The following is a 21136-nucleotide window of genomic DNA, read 5'->3' on the forward strand; positions in this document are numbered from 1 at the left end:
TCACTCACTCAATCACTCACTCACTCATTCACTCTCACTCACTCTCACTCTCTCACTCACTCGCTCACTAAGTCAGTCTCTCTCTCTCTCTCTCTTTTTCTTTTTATATATATTTTTTTCCGTCTTCTTCTTCTTCTTCTTCTTCTTCTTCTTCTTCAGACCCTGTCATAGCACTAATGCCTTTCCAATACCACCAGCAGATGGAGACACTCCATTGCAACATTGGTTGTGAGCAGCAGTTTCTAAAAACAAATGCCTCATGGCGGATTTCCCATCCATCAATGGATGGTAAATTTTGTTTTTATCATTCACTGACCACAGAAACCAATGCATGGTCAAGCAACAGCAATGACACACCCTTGTGTATAGGCATGAGACCCTCATGTCATTTAACAGGATTCAGCACCACCCACAAGACAGCTACCTGTCATGTCATGTCAAACCTGCACAGGTGTGCTAGATTATTATTATTTAGTTTTATTTTATTTTTTTACACCAATCAGTGTGCAAACATGGTCATTAAAACGCTAAATGAATAGACGTTCATAAACCAGTCAGTGCAACTCATCATTTTGGTCTCCAATTCTCAAACTCAAATTCTCACCCACGGAGGATTAAATGAGAATCTTTCTTGTTTAACACTGGAATGGGGTGGTGCACTGTTCACTACCCGAAGATACTGCCACATCGGGTCAATGCATAGGGCGACAGAAGCAAGCTTCCAAATCAGCTCCCTTTCTCAAAAATCCATTTAATTTATGGTCCCCAGATAGGGAACGTATGTATCAGTATGTGCTCACAAGTCACCCAAGTGCAAGTATTCACACAAAAAAAAACGTGCCTCAGGATGCGATCTGTCGCAAGATCCTTTCTTTTTTTACACTTGATCTAAGCCAAAAGGCCTAGAGGGGATAACCGGGAAAGGGGTGGACCCAACCATGTCCCCTTCATGAGCACTCACATTACTCATAGGAATGGAAGGAAGGCTGGCAGCCAACCAGCCTCCCATACACTTTCTGGGTGGGTGGCAGTCAGCCACCCATACATACATACAGCACAGGCTAAACCCACATCATCACTTAAAAAAAGGACAGGCGACCATTGCACTCTGATGGAGCATTTAGCAATGCAATCCATAGCCTGGCTTTTGCCTGAACCCCCATCACTCCTCCTCTTGCATATAAGACAATATTTCAGATCTGCATATGAAAACAACACGCCTACCTTTGTTGCACATAGCTGCCTGCCTGTCTCTAGTTACCCCACTGGCTGTAGCTGCGTCCCTTCCGACATGGAATAACACCAACTGTAACGATAAACTGAAAATTAACAGTATAAACCTGCATCATTTTGGACTCTGGTATTTGCTGAATCCGGGTGACCTGACAATCGATGGTGGTGCCGCTGGTGATTCTGGCCTTCTTGGAATCTGTTGGGCCTATGTGTTAGCTCACACATCACTTGGGTATCCATGGTAACTACCACAACATGGTCATCTGCAGTTTACATCTAGCCCGTGGCATTGAATGGCATTTTAAAAGTGCTAAGGGTCCTGGTGCAATAATCCTCCCATGAGGATCAGCCTCAACGGCTTTGTAGATTGCACTCATGTCAGCAACTCCATATACATTTTTTTTTCTTCATGCTTCTTTCTTCATCCTTTTTTCTTTCTGTCATTCAGACTTTCATTCATTCGATCTCTCTCACTCACTTGCTTTAACTCATTTGTTCTCACTCACTCACTCACTCACTCAATCACTCACTCACTCATTCACTCTCACTCACTCTCACTCTCTCACTCACTCGCTCACTAAGTCAGTCTCTCTCTCTCTCTCTCTTTTTCTTTTTATATATATTTTTTTCCGTCTTCTTCTTCTTCTTCTTCTTCTTCTTCTTCTTCAGACCCTGTCATAGCACTAATGCCTTTCCAATACCACCAGCAGATGGAGACACTCCATTGCAACATTGGTTGTGAGCAGCAGTTTCTAAAAACAAATGCCTCATGGCGGATTTCCCATCCATCAATGGATGGTAAATTTTGTTTTTATCATTCACTGACCACAGAAACCAATGCATGGTCAAGCAACAGCAATGACACACCCTTGTGTATAGGCATGAGACCCTCATGTCATTTAACAGGATTCAGCACCACCCACAAGACAGCTACCTGTCATGTCATGTCAAACCTGCACAGGTGTGCTAGATTATTATTATTTAGTTTTATTTTATTTTTTTACACCAATCAGTGTGCAAACATGGTCATTAAAACGCTAAATGAATAGACGTTCATAAACCAGTCAGTGCAACTCATCATTTTGGTCTCCAATTCTCAAACTCAAATTCTCACCCACGGAGGATTAAATGAGAATCTTTCTTGTTTAACACTGGAATGGGGTGGTGCACTGTTCACTACCCGAAGATACTGCCACATCGGGTCAATGCATAGGGCGACAGAAGCAAGCTTCCAAATCAGCTCCCTTTCTCAAAAATCCATTTAATTTATGGTCCCCAGATAGGGAACGTATGTATCAGTATGTGCTCACAAGTCACCCAAGTGCAAGTATTCACACAAAAAAAAACGTGCCTCAGGATGCGATCTGTCGCAAGATCCTTTCTTTTTTTACACTTGATCTAAGCCAAAAGGCCTAGAGGGGATAACCGGGAAAGGGGTGGACCCAACCATGTCCCCTTCATGAGCACTCACATTACTCATAGGAATGGAAGGAAGGCTGGCAGCCAACCAGCCTCCCATACACTTTCTGGGTGGGTGGCAGTCAGCCACCCATACATACATACAGCACAGGCTAAACCCACATCATCACTTAAAAAAAGGACAGGCGACCATTGCACTCTGATGGAGCATTTAGCAATGCAATCCATAGCCTGGCTTTTGCCTGAACCCCCATCACTCCTCCTCTTGCATATAAGACAATATTTCAGATCTGCATATGAAAACAACACGCCTACCTTTGTTGCACATAGCTGCCTGCCTGTCTCTAGTTACCCCACTGGCTGTAGCTGCGTCCCTTCCGACATGGAATAACACCAACTGTAACGATAAACTGAAAATTAACAGTATAAACCTGCATCATTTTGGACTCTGGTATTTGCTGAATCCGGGTGACCTGACAATCGATGGTGGTGCCGCTGGTGATTCTGGCCTTCTTGGAATCTGTTGGGCCTATGTGTTAGCTCACACATCACTTGGGTATCCATGGTAACTACCACAACATGGTCATCTGCAGTTTACATCTAGCCCGTGGCATTGAATGGCATTTTAAAAGTGCTAAGGGTCCTGGTGCAATAATCCTCCCATGAGGATCAGCCTCAACGGCTTTGTAGATTGCACTCATGTCAGCAACTCCATATACATTTTTTTTTCTTCATGCTTCTTTCTTCATCCTTTTTTCTTTCTGTCATTCAGACTTTCATTCATTCGATCTCTCTCACTCACTTGCTTTAACTCATTTGTTCTCACTCACTCACTCACTCACTCAATCACTCACTCACTCATTCACTCTCACTCACTCTCACTCTCTCACTCACTCGCTCACTAAGTCAGTCTCTCTCTCTCTCTCTCTTTTTCTTTTTATATATATTTTTTTCCGTCTTCTTCTTCTTCTTCTTCTTCTTCTTCTTCAGACCCTGTCATAGCACTAATGCCTTTCCAATACCACCAGCAGATGGAGACACTCCATTGCAACATTGGTTGTGAGCAGCAGTTTCTAAAAACAAATGCCTCATGGCGGATTTCCCATCCATCAATGGATGGTAAATTTTGTTTTTATCATTCACTGACCACAGAAACCAATGCATGGTCAAGCAACAGCAATGACACACCCTTGTGTATAGGCATGAGACCCTCATGTCATTTAACAGGATTCAGCACCACCCACAAGACAGCTACCTGTCATGTCATGTCAAACCTGCACAGGTGTGCTAGATTATTATTATTTAGTTTTATTTTATTTTTTTACACCAATCAGTGTGCAAACATGGTCATTAAAACGCTAAATGAATAGACGTTCATAAACCAGTCAGTGCAACTCATCATTTTGGTCTCCAATTCTCAAACTCAAATTCTCACCCACGGAGGATTAAATGAGAATCTTTCTTGTTTAACACTGGAATGGGGTGGTGCACTGTTCACTACCCGAAGATACTGCCACATCGGGTCAATGCATAGGGCGACAGAAGCAAGCTTCCAAATCAGCTCCCTTTCTCAAAAATCCATTTAATTTATGGTCCCCAGATAGGGAACGTATGTATCAGTATGTGCTCACAAGTCACCCAAGTGCAAGTATTCACACAAAAAAAAACGTGCCTCAGGATGCGATCTGTCGCAAGATCCTTTCTTTTTTTACACTTGATCTAAGCCAAAAGGCCTAGAGGGGATAACCGGGAAAGGGGTGGACCCAACCATGTCCCCTTCATGAGCACTCACATTACTCATAGGAATGGAAGGAAGGCTGGCAGCCAACCAGCCTCCCATACACTTTCTGGGTGGGTGGCAGTCAGCCACCCATACATACATACAGCACAGGCTAAACCCACATCATCACTTAAAAAAAGGACAGGCGACCATTGCACTCTGATGGAGCATTTAGCAATGCAATCCATAGCCTGGCTTTTGCCTGAACCCCCATCACTCCTCCTCTTGCATATAAGACAATATTTCAGATCTGCATATGAAAACAACACGCCTACCTTTGTTGCACATAGCTGCCTGCCTGTCTCTAGTTACCCCACTGGCTGTAGCTGCGTCCCTTCCGACATGGAATAACACCAACTGTAACGATAAACTGAAAATTAACAGTATAAACCTGCATCATTTTGGACTCTGGTATTTGCTGAATCCGGGTGACCTGACAATCGATGGTGGTGCCGCTGGTGATTCTGGCCTTCTTGGAATCTGTTGGGCCTATGTGTTAGCTCACACATCACTTGGGTATCCATGGTAACTACCACAACATGGTCATCTGCAGTTTACATCTAGCCCGTGGCATTGAATGGCATTTTAAAAGTGCTAAGGGTCCTGGTGCAATAATCCTCCCATGAGGATCAGCCTCAACGGCTTTGTAGATTGCACTCATGTCAGCAACTCCATATACATTTTTTTTTCTTCATGCTTCTTTCTTCATCCTTTTTTCTTTCTGTCATTCAGACTTTCATTCATTCGATCTCTCTCACTCACTTGCTTTAACTCATTTGTTCTCACTCACTCACTCACTCACTCAATCACTCACTCACTCATTCACTCTCACTCACTCTCACTCTCTCACTCACTCGCTCACTAAGTCAGTCTCTCTCTCTCTCTCTCTTTTTCTTTTTATATATATTTTTTTTCTTCGTTCTTCTTCTTCTTCTTCTTCTTCAGACCCTGTCATAGCACTAATGCCTTTCCAATACCACCAGCAGATGGAGACACTCCATTGCAACATTGGTTGTGAGCAGCAGTTTCTAAAAACAAATGCCTCATGGCGGATTTCCCATCCATCAATGGATGGTAAATTTTGTTTTTATCATTCACTGACCACAGAAACCAATGCATGGTCAAGCAACAGCAATGACACACCCTTGTGTATAGGCATGAGACCCTCATGTCATTTAACAGGATTCAGCACCACCCACAAGACAGCTACCTGTCATGTCATGTCAAACCTGCACAGGTGTGCTAGATTATTATTATTTAGTTTTATTTTATTTTTTTACACCAATCAGTGTGCAAACATGGTCATTAAAACGCTAAATGAATAGACGTTCATAAACCAGTCAGTGCAACTCATCATTTTGGTCTCCAATTCTCAAACTCAAATTCTCACCCACGGAGGATTAAATGAGAATCTTTCTTGTTTAACACTGGAATGGGGTGGTGCACTGTTCACTACCCGAAGATACTGCCACATCGGGTCAATGCATAGGGCGACAGAAGCAAGCTTCCAAATCAGCTCCCTTTCTCAAAAATCCATTTAATTTATGGTCCCCAGATAGGGAACGTATGTATCAGTATGTGCTCACAAGTCACCCAAGTGCAAGTATTCACACAAAAAAAAACGTGCCTCAGGATGCGATCTGTCGCAAGATCCTTTCTTTTTTTACACTTGATCTAAGCCAAAAGGCCTAGAGGGGATAACCGGGAAAGGGGTGGACCCAACCATGTCCCCTTCATGAGCACTCACATTACTCATAGGAATGGAAGGAAGGCTGGCAGCCAACCAGCCTCCCATACACTTTCTGGGTGGGTGGCAGTCAGCCACCCATACATACATACAGCACAGGCTAAACCCACATCATCACTTAAAAAAAGGACAGGCGACCATTGCACTCTGATGGAGCATTTAGCAATGCAATCCATAGCCTGGCTTTTGCCTGAACCCCCATCACTCCTCCTCTTGCATATAAGACAATATTTCAGATCTGCATATGAAAACAACACGCCTACCTTTGTTGCACATAGCTGCCTGCCTGTCTCTAGTTACCCCACTGGCTGTAGCTGCGTCCCTTCCGACATGGAATAACACCAACTGTAACGATAAACTGAAAATTAACAGTATAAACCTGCATCATTTTGGACTCTGGTATTTGCTGAATCCGGGTGACCTGACAATCGATGGTGGTGCCGCTGGTGATTCTGGCCTTCTTGGAATCTGTTGGGCCTATGTGTTAGCTCACACATCACTTGGGTATCCATGGTAACTACCACAACATGGTCATCTGCAGTTTACATCTAGCCCGTGGCATTGAATGGCATTTTAAAAGTGCTAAGGGTCCTGGTGCAATAATCCTCCCATGAGGATCAGCCTCAACGGCTTTGTAGATTGCACTCATGTCAGCAACTCCATATACATTTTTTTTTCTTCATGCTTCTTTCTTCATCCTTTTTTCTTTCTGTCATTCAGACTTTCATTCATTCGATCTCTCTCACTCACTTGCTTTAACTCATTTGTTCTCACTCACTCACTCACTCACTCAATCACTCACTCACTCATTCACTCTCACTCACTCTCACTCTCTCACTCACTCGCTCACTAAGTCAGTCTCTCTCTCTCTCTCTCTTTTTCTTTTTATATATATTTTTTTCCGTCTTCTTCTTCTTCTTCTTCTTCTTCTTCTTCAGACCCTGTCATAGCACTAATGCCTTTCCAATACCACCAGCAGATGGAGACACTCCATTGCAACATTGGTTGTGAGCAGCAGTTTCTAAAAACAAATGCCTCATGGCGGATTTCCCATCCATCAATGGATGGTAAATTTTGTTTTTATCATTCACTGACCACAGAAACCAATGCATGGTCAAGCAACAGCAATGACACACCCTTGTGTATAGGCATGAGACCCTCATGTCATTTAACAGGATTCAGCACCACCCACAAGACAGCTACCTGTCATGTCATGTCAAACCTGCACAGGTGTGCTAGATTATTATTATTTAGTTTTATTTTATTTTTTTACACCAATCAGTGTGCAAACATGGTCATTAAAACGCTAAATGAATAGACGTTCATAAACCAGTCACATCATTTTGGTCTCCAATTCTCAAACTCAAATTCTCACCCACGGAGGATTAAATGAGAATCTTTCTTGTTTAACACTGGAATGGGGTGGTGCACTGTTCACTACCCGAAGATACTGCCACATCGGGTCAATGCATAGGGCGACAGAAGCAAGCTTCCAAATCAGCTCCCTTTCTCAAAAATCCATTTCATTTATGGTCCCCAGATAGGGAACGTATGTATCAGTATGTGCTCACAAGTCACCCAAGTGCAAGTATTCACACAAAAAAAAACGTGCCTCAGGATGCGATCTGTCGCAAGATCCTTTCTTTTTTTACACTTGATCTAAGCCAAAAGGCCTAGAGGGGATAACCGGGAAAGGGGTGGACCCAACCATGTCCCCTTCATGAGCACTCACATTACTCATAGGAATGGAAGGAAGGCTGGCAGCCAACCAGCCTCCCATACACTTTCTGGGTGGGTGGCAGTCAGCCACCCATACATACATACAGCACAGGCTAAACCCACATCATCACTTAAAAAAAGGACAGGCGACCATTGCACTCTGATGGAGCATTTAGCAATGCAATCCATAGCCTGGCTTTTGCCTGAACCCCCATCACTCCTCCTCTTGCATATAAGACAATATTTCAGATCTGCATATGAAAACAACACGCCTACCTTTGTTGCACATAGCTGCCTGCCTGTCTCTAGTTACCCCACTGGCTGTAGCTGCGTCCCTTCCGACATGGAATAACACCAACTGTAACGATAAACTGAAAATTAACAGTATAAACCTGCATCATTTTGGACTCTGGTATTTGCTGAATCCGGGTGACCTGACAATCGATGGTGGTGCCGCTGGTGATTCTGGCCTTCTTGGAATCTGTTGGGCCTATGTGTTAGCTCACACATCACTTGGGTATCCATGGTAACTACCACAACATGGTCATCTGCAGTTTACATCTAGCCCGTGGCATTGAATGGCATTTTAAAAGTGCTAAGGGTCCTGGTGCAATAATCCTCCCATGAGGATCAGCCTCAACGGCTTTGTAGATTGCACTCATGTCAGCAACTCCATATACATTTTTTTTTCTTCATGCTTCTTTCTTCATCCTTTTTTCTTTCTGTCATTCAGACTTTCATTCATTCGATCTCTCTCACTCACTTGCTTTAACTCATTTGTTCTCACTCACTCACTCACTCACTCAATCACTCACTCACTCATTCACTCTCACTCACTCACTCTCACTCTCTCACTCACTCGCTCACTAAGTCAGTCTCTCTCTCTCTCTCTCTTTTTCTTTTTATATATATTTTTTTCCGTCTTCTTCTTCTTCTTCTTCAGACCCTGTCATAGCACTAATGCCTTTCCAATACCACCAGCAGATGGAGACACTCCATTGCAACATTGGTTGTGAGCAGCAGTTTCTAAAAACAAATGCCTCATGGCGGATTTCCCATCCATCAATGGATGGTAAATTTTGTTTTTATCATTCACTGACCACAGAAACCAATGCATGGTCAAGCAACAGCAATGACACACCCTTGTGTATAGGCATGAGACCCTCATGTCATTTAACAGGATTCAGCACCACCCACAAGACAGCTACCTGTCATGTCATGTCAAACCTGCACAGGTGTGCTAGATTATTATTATTTAGTTTTATTTTATTTTTTTACACCAATCAGTGTGCAAACATGGTCATTAAAACGCTAAATGAATAGACGTTCATAAACCAGTCAGTGCAACTCATCATTTTGGTCTCCAATTCTCAAACTCAAATTCTCACCCACGGAGGATTAAATGAGAATCTTTCTTGTTTAACACTGGAATGGGGTGGTGCACTGTTCACTACCCGAAGATACTGCCACATCGGGTCAATGCATAGGGCGACAGAAGCAAGCTTCCAAATCAGCTCCCTTTCTCAAAAATCCATTTAATTTATGGTCCCCAGATAGGGAACGTATGTATCAGTATGTGCTCACAAGTCACCCAAGTGCAAGTATTCACACAAAAAAAAACGTGCCTCAGGATGCGATCTGTCGCAAGATCCTTTCTTTTTTTACACTTGATCTAAGCCAAAAGGCCTAGAGGGGATAACCGGGAAAGGGGTGGACCCAACCATGTCCCCTTCATGAGCACTCACATTACTCATAGGAATGGAAGGAAGGCTGGCAGCCAACCAGCCTCCCATACACTTTCTGGGTGGGTGGCAGTCAGCCACCCATACATACATACAGCACAGGCTAAACCCACATCATCACTTAAAAAAAGGACAGGCGACCATTGCACTCTGATGGAGCATTTAGCAATGCAATCCATAGCCTGGCTTTTGCCTGAACCCCCATCACTCCTCCTCTTGCATATAAGACAATATTTCAGATCTGCATATGAAAACAACACGCCTACCTTTGTTGCACATAGCTGCCTGCCTGTCTCTAGTTACCCCACTGGCTGTAGCTGCGTCCCTTCCGACATGGAATAACACCAACTGTAACGATAAACTGAAAATTAACAGTATAAACCTGCATCATTTTGGACTCTGGTATTTGCTGAATCCGGGTGACCTGACAATCGATGGTGGTGCCGCTGGTGATTCTGGCCTTCTTGGAATCTGTTGGGCCTATGTGTTAGCTCACACATCACTTGGGTATCCATGGTAACTACCACAACATGGTCATCTGCAGTTTACATCTAGCCCGTGGCATTGAATGGCATTTTAAAAGTGCTAAGGGTCCTGGTGCAATAATCCTCCCATGAGGATCAGCCTCAACGGCTTTGTAGATTGCACTCATGTCAGCAACTCCATATACATTTTTTTTTCTTCATGCTTCTTTCTTCATCCTTTTTTCTTTCTGTCATTCAGACTTTCATTCATTCGATCTCTCTCACTCACTTGCTTTAACTCATTTGTTCTCACTCACTCACTCACTCACTCAATCACTCACTCACTCATTCACTCTCACTCACTCTCACTCTCTCACTCACTCGCTCACTAAGTCAGTCTCTCTCTCTCTCTCTCTTTTTCTTTTTATATATATTTTTTTCCGTCTTCTTCTTCTTCTTCTTCAGACCCTGTCATAGCACTAATGCCTTTCCAATACCACCAGCAGATGGAGACACTCCATTGCAACATTGGTTGTGAGCAGCAGTTTCTAAAAACAAATGCCTCATGGCGGATTTCCCATCCATCAATGGATGGTAAATTTTGTTTTTATCATTCACTGACCACAGAAACCAATGCATGGTCAAGCAACAGCAATGACACACCCTTGTGTATACCCTCATGTCATTTAACAGGATTCAGCACCACCCACAAGACAGCTACCTGTCATGTCATGTCAAACCTGCACAGGTGTGCTAGATTATTATTATTTAGTTTTATTTTATTTTTTTACACCAATCAGTGTGCAAACATGGTCATTAAAACGCTAAATGAATAGACGTTCATAAACCAGTCAGTGCAACTCATCATTTTGGTCTCCAATTCTCAAACTCAAATTCTCACCCACGGAGGATTAAATGAGAATCTTTCTTGTTTAACACTGGAATGGGGTGGTGCACTGTTCACTACCCGAAGATACTGCCACATCGGGTCAATGCATAGGGCGACAGAAGCAAGCTTCCAAATCAGCTCCCTTTCTCAAAAATCCATTTAATTTATGGTCCCCAGATAGGGAACGTATGTATCAGTATGTGCTCACAAGTCACCCAAGTGCAAGTATTCACACAAAAAAAAACGTGCCTCAGGATGCGATCTGTCGCAAGATCCTTTCTTTTTTTACACTTGATCTAAGCCAAAAGGCCTAGAGGGGATAACCGGGAAAGGGGTGGACCCAACCATGTCCCCTTCATGAGCACTCACATTACTCATAGGAATGGAAGGAAGGCTGGCAGCCAACCAGCCTCCCATACACTTTCTGGGTGGGTGGCAGTCAGCCACCCATACATACATACAGCACAGGCTAAACCCACATCATCACTTAAAAAAAGGACAGGCGACCATTGCACTCTGATGGAGCATTTAGCAATGCAATCCATAGCCTGGCTTTTGCCTGAACCCCCATCACTCCTCCTCCTGCATATAAGACAATATTTCAGATCTGCATATGAAAACAACACGCCTACCTTTGTTGCACATAGCTGCCTGCCTGTCTCTAGTTACCCCACTGGCTGTAGCTGCGTCCCTTCCGACATGGAATAACACCAACTGTAACGATAAACTGAAAATTAACAGTATAAACCTGCATCATTTTGGACTCTGGTATTTGCTGAATCCGGGTGACCTGACAATCGATGGTGGTGCCGCTGGTGATTCTGGCCTTCTTGGAATCTGTTGGGCCTATGTGTTAGCTCACACATCACTTGGGTATCCATGGTAACTACCACAACATGGTCATCTGCAGTTTACATCTAGCCCGTGGCATTGAATGGCATTTTAAAAGTGCTAAGGGTCCTGGTGCAATAATCCTCCCATGAGGATCAGCCTCAACGGCTTTGTAGATTGCACTCATGTCAGCAACTCCATATAGATTTTTTTTTCTTCATGCTTCTTTCTTCATCCTTTTTTCTTTCTGTCATTCAGACTTTCATTCATTCGATCTCTCTCACTCACTTGCTTTAACTCATTTGTTCTCACTCACTCACTCACTCACTCAATCACTCACTCACTCATTCACTCTCACTCACTCACTCTCACTCTCTCACTCACTCGCTCACTAAGTCAGTCTCTCTCTCTCTCTCTCTTTTTCTTTTTATATATATTTTTTTCCGTCTTCTTCTTCTTCTTCTTCAGACCCTGTCATAGCACTAATGCCTTTCCAATACCACCAGCAGATGGAGACACTCCATTGCAACATTGGTTGTGAGCAGCAGTTTCTAAAAACAAATGCCTCATGGCGGATTTCCCATCCATCAATGGATGGTAAATTTTGTTTTTATCATTCACTGACCACAGAAACCAATGCATGGTCAAGCAACAGCAATGACACACCCTTGTGTATAGGCATGAGACCCTCATGTCATTTAACAGGATTCAGCACCACCCACAAGACAGCTACCTGTCATGTCATGTCAAACCTGCACAGGTGTGCTAGATTATTATTATTTAGTTTTATTTTATTTTTTTACACCAATCAGTGTGCAAACATGGTCATTAAAACGCTAAATGAATAGACGTTCATAAACCAGTCAGTGCAACTCATCATTTTGGTCTCCAATTCTCAAACTCAAATTCTCACCCACGGAGGATTAAATGAGAATCTTTCTTGTTTAACACTGGAATGGGGTGGTGCACTGTTCACTACCCGAAGATACTGCCACATCGGGTCAATGCATAGGGCGACAGAAGCAAGCTTCCAAATCAGCTCCCTTTCTCAAAAATCCATTTAATTTATGGTCCCCAGATAGGGAACGTATGTATCAGTATGTGCTCACAAGTCACCCAAGTGCAAGTATTCACACAAAAAAAAACGTGCCTCAGGATGCGATCTGTCGCAAGATCCTTTCTTTTTTTACACTTGATCTAAGCCAAAAGGCCTAGAGGGGATAACCGGGAAAGGGGTGGACCCAACCATGTCCCCTTCATGAGCACTCACATTACTCATAGGAATGGAAGGAAGGCTGGCAGCCAACCAGCCTCCCATACACTTTCTGGGTGGGTGGCAGTCAGCCACCCATACATACATACAGCACAGGCTAAACCCACATCATCACTTAAAAAAAGGACAGGCGACCATTGCACTCTGATGGAGCATTTAGCAATGCAATCCATAGCCTGGCTTTTGCCTGAACCCCCATCACTCCTCCTCTTGCATATAAGACAATATTTCAGATCTGCATATGAAAACAACACGCCTACCTTTGTTGCACATAGCTGCCTGCCTGTCTCTAGTTACCCCACTGGCTGTAGCTGCGTCCCTTCCGACATGGAATAACACCAACTGTAACGATAAACTGAAAATTAACAGTATAAACCTGCATCATTTTGGACTCTGGTATTTGCTGAATCCGGGTGACCTGACAATCGATGGTGGTGCCGCTGGTGATTCTGGCCTTCTTGGAATCTGTTGGGCCTATGTGTTAGCTCACACATCACTTGGGTATCCATGGTAACTACCACAACATGGTCATCTGCAGTTTACATCTAGCCCGTGGCATTGAATGGCATTTTAAAAGTGCTAAGGGTCCTGGTGCAATAATCCTCCCATGAGGATCAGCCTCAACGGCTTTGTAGATTGCACTCATGTCAGCAACTCCATATACATTTTTTTTTCTTCATGCTTCTTTCTTCATCCTTTTTTCTTTCTGTCATTCAGACTTTCATTCATTCGATCTCTCTCACTCACTTGCTTTAACTCATTTGTTCTCACTCACTCACTCACTCACTCAATCACTCACTCACTCATTCACTCTCACTCACTCTCACTCTCTCACTCACTCGCTCACTAAGTCAGTCTCTCTCTCTCTCTTTTTCTTTTTATATATATTTTTTTCCGTCTTCTTCTTCTTCTTCTTCTTCTTCAGACCCTGTCATAGCACTAATGCCTTTCCAATACCACCAGCAGATGGAGACACTCCATTGCAACATTGGTTGTGAGCAGCAGTTTCTAAAAACAAATGCCTCATGGCGGATTTCCCATCCATCAATGGATGGTAAATTTTGTTTTTATCATTCACTGACCACAGAAACCAATGCATGGTCAAGCAACAGCAATGACACACCCTTGTGTATAGGCATGAGACCCTCATGTCATTTAACAGGATTCAGCACCACCCACAAGACAGCTACCTGTCATGTCATGTCAAACCTGCACAGGTGTGCTAGATTATTATTATTTAGTTTTATTTTATTTTTTTACACCAATCAGTGTGCAAACATGGTCATTAAAACGCTAAATGAATAGACGTTCATAAACCAGTCAGTGCAACTCATCATTTTGGTCTCCAATTCTCAAACTCAAATTCTCACCCACGGAGGATTAAATGAGAATCTTTCTTGTTTAACACTGGAATGGGGTGGTGCACTGTTCACTACCCGAAGATACTGCCACATCGGGTCAATGCATAGGGCGACAGAAGCAAGCTTCCAAATCAGCTCCCTTTCTCAAAAATCCATTTAATTTATGGTCCCCAGATAGGGAACGTATGTATCAGTATGTGCTCACAAGTCACCCAAATGCAAGTATTCACACAAAAAAAAAAAACGTGCCTCAGGATGCGATCTGTCGCAAGATCCTTTCTTTTTTTACACTTGATCTAAGCCAAAAGGCCTAGAGGGGATAACCGGGAAAGGGGTGGACCCAACCATGTCCCCTTCATGAGCACTCACATTACTCATAGGAATGGAAGGAAGGCTGGCAGCCAACCAGCCTCCCATACACTTTCTGGGTGGGTGGCAGTCAGCCACCCATACATACATACAGCACAGGCTAAACCCACATCATCACTTAAAAAAAGGACAGGCGACCATTGCACTCTGATGGAGCATTTAGCAATGCAATCCATAGCCTGGCTTTTGCCTGAACCCCCATCACTCCTCCTCTTGCATATAAGACAATATTTCAGATCTGCATATGAAAACAACACGCCTACCTTTGTTGCACATAGCTGCCTGCCTGTCTCTAGTTACCCCACTGGCTGTAGCTGCGTCCCTTCCGACATGGAATAACACCAACTGTAACGATAAACTGAAAATTAACAGTATAAACCTGCATCATTTTGGACTCTGGTATTTGCTGAATCCGGGTGACCTGACAATCGATGGTGGTGCCGCTGGTGATTCTGGCCTTCTTGGAATCTGTTGGGCCTATGTGTTAGCTCACACATCACTTGGGTATCCATGGTAACTACCACAACATGGTCATCTGCAGTTTACATCTAGCCCGTGGCATTGAATGGCATTTTAAAAGTGCTAAGGGTCCTGGTGCAATAATCCTCCCATGAGGATCAGCCTCAACGGCTTTGTAGATTGCACTCATGTCAGCAACTCCATATACATTTTTTTTTCTTCATGCTTCTTTCTTCATCCTTTTTTCTTTCTGTCATTCAGACTTTCATTCATTCGATCTCTCTCACTCACTTGCTTTAACTCATTTGTTCTCACTCACTCACTCACTCACTCAATCACTCACTCACTCATTCACTCTCACTCACTCTCACTCTCTCACTCACTCGCTCACTAAGTCAGTCTCTCTCTCTCTTTTTCTTTTTATATATATTTTTTTCCGTCTTCTTCTTCTTCTTCTTCTTCAGACCCTGTCATAGCACTAATGCCTTTCCAATACCACCAGCAGATGGAGACACTCCATTGCAACATTGGTTGTGAGCAGCAGTTTCTAAAAACAAATGCCTCATGGCGGATTTCCCATCCATCAATGGATGGTAAATTTTGTTTTTATCATTCACTGACCACAGAAACCAATGCATGGTCAAGCAACAGCAATGACACACCCTTGTGTATAGGCATGAGACCCTCATGTCATTTAACAGGATTCAGCACCACCCACAAGACAGCTACCTGTCATGTCATGTCAAACCTGCACAGGTGTGCTAGATTATTATTATTTAGTTTTATTTTATTTTTTTACACCAATCAGTGTGCAAACATGGTCATTAAAACGCTAAATGAATAGACGTTCATAAACCAGTCAGTGCAACTCATCATTTTGGTCTCCAATTCTCAAACTCAAATTCTCACCCACGGAGGATTAAATGAGAATCTTTCTTGTTTAACACTGGAATGGGGTGGTGCACTGTTCACTACCCGAAGATACTGCCACATCGGGTCAATGCATAGGGCGACAGAAGCAAGCTTCCAAATCAGCTCCCTTTCTCAAAAATCCATTTAATTTATGGTCCCCAGATAGGGAACGTATGTATCAGTATGTGCTCACAAGTCACCCAAGTGCAAGTATTCACACAAAAAAAAACGTGCCTCAGGATGCGATCTGTCGCAAGATCCTTTCTTTTTTTACACTTGATCTAAGCCAAAAGGCCTAGAGGGGATAACCGGGAAAGGGGTGGACCCAACCATGTCCCCTTCATGAGCACTCACATTACTCATAGGAATGGAAGGAAGGCTGGCAGCCAACCAGCCTCCCATACACTTTCTGGGTGGGTGGCAGTCAGCCACCCATACATACATACAGCACAGGCTAAACCCACATCATCACTTAAAAAAAGGACAGGCGACCATTGCACTCTGATGGACATTTAGCAATGCAATCCATAGCCTGGCTTTTGCCTGAACCCCCATCACTCCTCCTCTTGCATATAAGACAATATTTCAGATCTGCATATGAAAACAACACGCCTACCTTTGTTGCACATAGCTGCCTGCCTGTCTCTAGTTACCCCACTGGCTGTAGCTGCGTCCCTTCCGACATGGAATAACACCAACTGTAACGATAAACTGAAAATTAACAGTATAAACCTGCATCATTTTGGACTCTGGTATTTGCTGAATCCGGGTGACCTGACAATCGATGGTGGTGCCGCTGGTGATTCTGGCCTTCTTGGAATCTGTTGGGCCTATGTGTTAGCTCACACATCACTTGGGTATCCATGGTAACTACCACAACATGGTCATCTGCAGTTTACATCTAGCCCGTGGCATTGAATGGCATTTTAAAAGTGCTAAGGGTCCTGGTGCAATAATCCTCCCATGAGGATCAGCCTCAACGGCTTTGTAGATTGCACTCATGTCAGCAACTCCATATACATTTTTTTTTCTTCATGCTTCTTTCTTCATCCTTTTTTCTTTCTGTCATTCAGACTTTCATTCATTCGATCTCTCTCACTCACTTGCTTTAACTCATTTGTTCTCACTCACTCACTCACTCAATCACTCACTCACTCATTCACTCTCACTCACTCTCACTCTCTCACTCACTCGCTCACTAAGTCAGTCTCTCTCTCTCTCTCTCTTTTTCTTTTTATATATATTTTTTTCCGTCTTCTTCTTCTTCTTCTTCTTCTTCTTCAGACCCTGTCATAGCACTAATGCCTTTCCAATACCACCAGCAGATGGAGACACTCCATTGCAACATTGGTTGTGAGCAGCAGTTTCTAAAAACAAATGCCTCATGGCGGATTTCCCATCCATCAATGGATGGTAAATTTTGTTTTTATCATTCACTGACCACAGAAACCAATGCATGGTCAAGCAACAGCAATGACACACCCTTGTGTATAGGCATGAGACCCTCATGTCATTTAACAGGATTCAGCACCACCCACAAGACAGCTACCTGTCATGTCATGTCAAACCTGCACAGGTGTGCTAGATTATTATTATTTAGTTTTATTTTATTTTTTTACACCAATCAGTGTGCAAACATGGTCATTAAAACGCTAAATGAATAGACGTTCATAAACCAGTCAGTGCAACTCATCATTTTGGTCTCCAATTCTCAAACTCAAATTCTCACCCACGGAGGATTAAATGAGAATCTTTCTTGTTTAACACTGGAATGGGGTGGTGCACTGTTCACTACCCGAAGATACTGCCACATCGGGTCAATGCATAGGGCGACAGAAGCAAGCTTCCAAATCAGCTCCCTTTCTCAAAAATCCATTTAATTTATGGTCCCCAGATAGGGAACGTATGTATCAGTATGTGCTCACAAGTCACCTAAGTGCAAGTATTCACACAAAAAAAAACGTGCCTCAGGATGCGATCTGTCGCAAGATCCTTTCTTTTTTTACACTTGATCTAAGCCAAAAGGCCTAGAGGGGATAACCGGGAAAGGGGTGGACCCAACCATGTCCCCTTCATGAGCACTCACATTACTCATAGGAATGGAAGGAAGGCTGGCAGCCAACCAGCCTCCCATACACTTTCTGGGTGGGTGGCAGTCAGCCACCCATACATACATACAGCACAGGCTAAACCCACATCATCACTTAAAAAAAGGACAGGCGACCATTGCACTCTGATGGAGCATTTAGCAATGCAATCCATAGCCTGGCTTTTGCCTGAACCCCCATCACTCCTCCTCTTGCATATAAGACAATATTTCAGATCTGCATATGAAAACAACACGCCTACCTTTGTTGCACATAGCTGCCTGCCTGTCTCTAGTTACCCCACTGGCTGTAGCTGCGTCCCTTCCGACATGGAATAACACCAACTGTAACGATAAACTGAAAATTAACAGTATAAACCTGCATCATTTTGGACTCTGGTATTTGCTGAATCCGGGTGACCTGACAATCGATGGTGGTGCCGCTGGTGATTCTGGCCTTCTTGGAATCTGTTGGGCCTATGTGTTAGCTCACACATCACTTGGGTATCCATGGTAACTACCACAACATGGTCATCTGCAGTTTACATCTAGCCCGTGGCATTGAATGGCATTTTAAAAGTGCTAAGGGTCCTGGTGCAATAATCCTCCCATGAGGATCAGCCTCAACGGCTTTGTAGATTGCACTCATGTCAGCAACTCCATATACATTTTTTTTTCTTCATGCTTCTTTCTTCATCCTTTTTTCTTTCTGTCATTCAGACTTTCATTCATTCGATCTCTCTCACTCACTTGCTTTAACTCATTTGTTCTCACTCACTCACTCACTCAATCACTCACTCACTCATTCACTCTCACTCACTCTCACTCTCTCACTCACTCGCTCACTAAGTCAGTCTCTCTCTCTCTCTCTCTTTTTCTTTTTATATATATTTTTTTCCGTCTTCTTCTTCTTCTTCTTCTTCTTCAGACCCTGTCATAGCACTAATGCCTTTCCAATACCACCAGCAGATGGAGACACTCCATTGCAACATTGGTTGTGAGCAGCAGTTTCTAAAAACAAATGCCTCATGGCGGATTTCCCATCCATCAATGGATGGTAAATTTTGTTTTTATCATTCACTGACCACAGAAACCAATGCATGGTCAAGCAACAGCAATGACACACCCTTGTGTATAGGCATGAGACCCTCATGTCATTTAACAGGATTCAGCACCACCCACAAGACAGCTACCTGTCATGTCATGTCAAACCTGCACAGGTGTGCTAGATTATTATTATTTAGTTTTATTTTATTTTTTTACACCAATCAGTGTGCAAACATGGTCATTAAAACGCTAAATGAATAGACGTTCATAAACCAGTCAGTGCAACTCATCATTTTGGTCTCCAATTCTCAAACTCAAATTCTCACCCACGGAGGATTAAATGAGAATCTTTCTTGTTTAACACTGGAATGGGGTGGTGCACTGTTCACTACCCGAAGATACTGCCACATCGGGTCAATGCATAGGGCGACAGAAGCAAGCTTCCAAATCAGCTCCCTTTCTCAAAAATCCATTTAATTTATGGTCCCCAGATAGGGAACGTATGTATCAGTATGTGCTCACAAGTCACCCAAGTGCAAGTATTCACACAAAAAAAAACGTGCCTCAGGATGCGATCTGTCGCAAGATCCTTTCTTTTTTTACACTTGATCTAAGCCAAAAGGCCTAGAGGGGATAACCGGGAAAGGGGTGGACCCAACCATGTCCCCTTCATGAGCACTCACATTACTCATAGGAATGGAAGGAAGGCTGGCAGCCAACCAGCCTCCCATACACTTTCTGGGTGGGTGGCAGTCAGCCACCCATACATACATACAGCACAGGCTAAACCCACATCATCACATAAAAAAGGACAGGCGACCATTGCACTCTGATGGAGCATTTAGCAATGCAATCCATAGCCTGGCTTTTGCCTGAACCCCCATCACTCCTCCTCTTGCATATAAGACAATATTTCAGATCTGCATATGAAAACAACACGCCTACCTTTGTTGCACATAGCTGCCTGCCTGTCTCTAGTTACCCCACTGGCTGTAGCTGCGTCCCTTCCGACATGGAATAACACCAACTGTAACGATAAACTGAAAATTAACAGTATAAACCTGCATCATTTTGGACTCTGGTATTTGCTGAATCCGGGTGACCTGACAATCGATGGTGGTGCCGCTGGTGATTCTGGCCTTCTTGGAATCTGTTGGGCCTATGTTTTAGCTCACACATCACTTGGGTATCCATGGTAACTACCACAACATGGTCATCTGCAGTTTACATCTAGCCCGTGGCATTGAATGGCATTTTAAAAGTGCTAAGGGTCCTGGTGCAATAATCCTCCCATGAGGATCAGCCTCAACGGCTTTGTAGATTGCACTCATGTCAGCAACTCCATATACATTTTTTTTTCTTCATGCTTCTTTCTTCATCCTTTTTTCTTTCTGTCATTCAGACTTTCATTCATTCGATCTCTCTCACTCACTTGCTTTAACTCATTTGTTCTCACTCACTCACTCACTCAATCACTCACTCACTCATTCACTCTCACTCACTCTCACTCTCTCACTCACTCGCTCACTAAGTCAGTCTCTCTCTCTCTCTCTTTTTCTTTTTATATATATTTTTTTCCGTCTTCTTCTTCTTCTTCTTCTTCTTCAGACCCTGTCATAGCACTAATGCCTTTCCAATACCACCAGCAGATGGAGACACTCCATTGCAACATTGGTTGTGAGCAGCAGTTTCTAAAAACAAATGCCTCATGGCGGATTTCCCATCCATCAATGGATGGTAAATTTTGTTTTTATCATTCACTGACCACAGAAACCAATGCATGGTCAAGCAACAGCAATGACACA

The 21136-nt window shown here is 43.4% G+C and overlaps 12 pseudogenes; all 12 read right to left on the reverse strand.

Annotated features, from left to right (window-relative positions):
* Positions 1 to 649: 649 nt before the first annotated feature.
* Positions 650 to 913, reverse strand: LOC130285770 (U2 spliceosomal RNA; annotated as a pseudogene).
* A 1479-nt stretch (positions 914 to 2392) lies between these two features.
* On the reverse strand, positions 2393 to 2656 carry LOC130285771 (U2 spliceosomal RNA; annotated as a pseudogene).
* A 1476-nt stretch (positions 2657 to 4132) lies between these two features.
* LOC130285772 (U2 spliceosomal RNA) lies at positions 4133 to 4396 on the reverse strand (annotated as a pseudogene).
* A 1471-nt stretch (positions 4397 to 5867) lies between these two features.
* Positions 5868 to 6131, reverse strand: LOC130285775 (U2 spliceosomal RNA; annotated as a pseudogene).
* Positions 6132 to 7599: 1468 nt separating this feature from the next.
* On the reverse strand, positions 7600 to 7863 carry LOC130289419 (U2 spliceosomal RNA; annotated as a pseudogene).
* A 1468-nt stretch (positions 7864 to 9331) lies between these two features.
* Positions 9332 to 9595, reverse strand: LOC130285776 (U2 spliceosomal RNA; annotated as a pseudogene).
* Positions 9596 to 11050: 1455 nt separating this feature from the next.
* LOC130285777 (U2 spliceosomal RNA) lies at positions 11051 to 11314 on the reverse strand (annotated as a pseudogene).
* A 1468-nt stretch (positions 11315 to 12782) lies between these two features.
* Positions 12783 to 13046, reverse strand: LOC130285778 (U2 spliceosomal RNA; annotated as a pseudogene).
* A 1466-nt stretch (positions 13047 to 14512) lies between these two features.
* On the reverse strand, positions 14513 to 14779 carry LOC130288459 (U2 spliceosomal RNA; annotated as a pseudogene).
* A 1461-nt stretch (positions 14780 to 16240) lies between these two features.
* LOC130285779 (U2 spliceosomal RNA) lies at positions 16241 to 16504 on the reverse strand (annotated as a pseudogene).
* A 1468-nt stretch (positions 16505 to 17972) lies between these two features.
* On the reverse strand, positions 17973 to 18236 carry LOC130287599 (U2 spliceosomal RNA; annotated as a pseudogene).
* Positions 18237 to 19702: 1466 nt separating this feature from the next.
* LOC130285780 (U2 spliceosomal RNA) lies at positions 19703 to 19966 on the reverse strand (annotated as a pseudogene).
* Between the last annotated feature and the right edge of the window lie 1170 nt (positions 19967 to 21136).

The sequence above is a fragment of the Hyla sarda genome, chromosome 8, assembly GCF_029499605.1.
Source record: "Hyla sarda isolate aHylSar1 chromosome 8, aHylSar1.hap1, whole genome shotgun sequence".
Classification (NCBI taxonomy): Eukaryota; Metazoa; Chordata; class Amphibia; order Anura; family Hylidae; genus Hyla; species Hyla sarda.